This window comes from Chrysochloris asiatica, unplaced genomic scaffold (assembly GCF_000296735.1).
Source record: "Chrysochloris asiatica unplaced genomic scaffold, ChrAsi1.0 scaffold00116, whole genome shotgun sequence".
In the NCBI taxonomy this organism is placed as follows: domain Eukaryota; kingdom Metazoa; phylum Chordata; class Mammalia; order Afrosoricida; family Chrysochloridae; genus Chrysochloris; species Chrysochloris asiatica.
This window is the reverse complement of record NW_006408634.1, coordinates 3,575,345-3,576,664: the sequence shown is the minus strand read 5'-3', so window position 1 is coordinate 3,576,664 and position 1,320 is coordinate 3,575,345.

Sequence of the window (1,320 nt, the reverse complement as noted above, 5' to 3'; positions counted from 1 at the left end):
AAAAAAAAAAAAACAAAAAACAAAACCGTTTGTCACCAACTTGCTTACAACTCATACTTGACTGTTTACCGCAGAGTAGAATGGCCCCATTGGGTTTCCAAGGCTGTAAATCTTAACAGAAGCACACTGCCACATCTTTCTCCCTCTTGGGTTTGAACCACTGACCTTTCAGTTAGTCCAACATTTAAGCCACTGCCCCACCAGGGTCCCAACAATGTGCATAAACATGCACTTTACATATTTCTAACAAAACTGGAGGATTCTGTCTTTCTCATCCAGACAAAGCAGAGCACGGAGACATTGGAGTTATAGCTCATGATAACCAAAGGACAGATGGTTAAGAAACAGGCAGTGATAAAGGCAATGGTGGTCACAAGCCACCAACTGGGATTATTGTAAAGAGCCAAACAAACGTGAAAGATGGAGGAGAGGGTGTAGAAAGATACAAAGGTGCTTAAAAGGAGAAGAACTGTTTGAATAACTCAGGACTTGGGAGGATTTTGGAGAGAGGTGGGTCTTATTCATGAATGTGTTGGACCTGCTGCTTTTGTCTGTACAAGATGAAAACCATAGAGCTGCTGACCCAGAGCATGAGTCCCAAACACACAGCATCAAGGAAGGATAATGCTGGATGTTTGGAGTCTGGGGCATGGTCCTTGGAGTCCCTTCAGAGATACCAAGAATGGCCAAGGAGCTGGCCATACAGTCAGGCACCTGAGAATAAAGTCTGTGGAAATTGACCTGCATCCAGTGACGTAAGGGAAGATATAATGGTAGAGAAGAAAAAAAATCCACAGGATTCCAAGTATAGTATATTGATCACTCCATGGTCAAATATCTGGCAGCAATTCTATCATTTCCAGTAACTGATACTGGTCTTCAGACCCAGAGGGTCCTGCTTGGGAAGATGAGACAAGACATGGACCACATGTATCCTGCCAGTTGAAATTCACTGTGTTTGACCTACCATCAGTTTCTACTTAGAAACATTGACTTTTATTGGGAGTTTCCAAAAGCTGAATCTATAGCCTTTAAAGTCCACTTTTTAATATATGTGAGTTGCTGCTATGAAAGTGATCCATATTGTAACTTCTCTATAGATTCTGTGGTATCTGTTAGGAATTTTCATTGTCAAAATGATGAGAACTTAGGTACAGAGAGATTGAATGTGTAGACTTACATGCTGATTTGAAGCAGAATGTGTACATGAAGTGGTTGGGCTGGTAATAAAATAGTGTGTTTAACCAGCATGCTATAGTAATAAAGCTAGTCAGCTATATTCTCCAAATAATTCAGTCCTATTTAGTTTTTTTTTTTTTT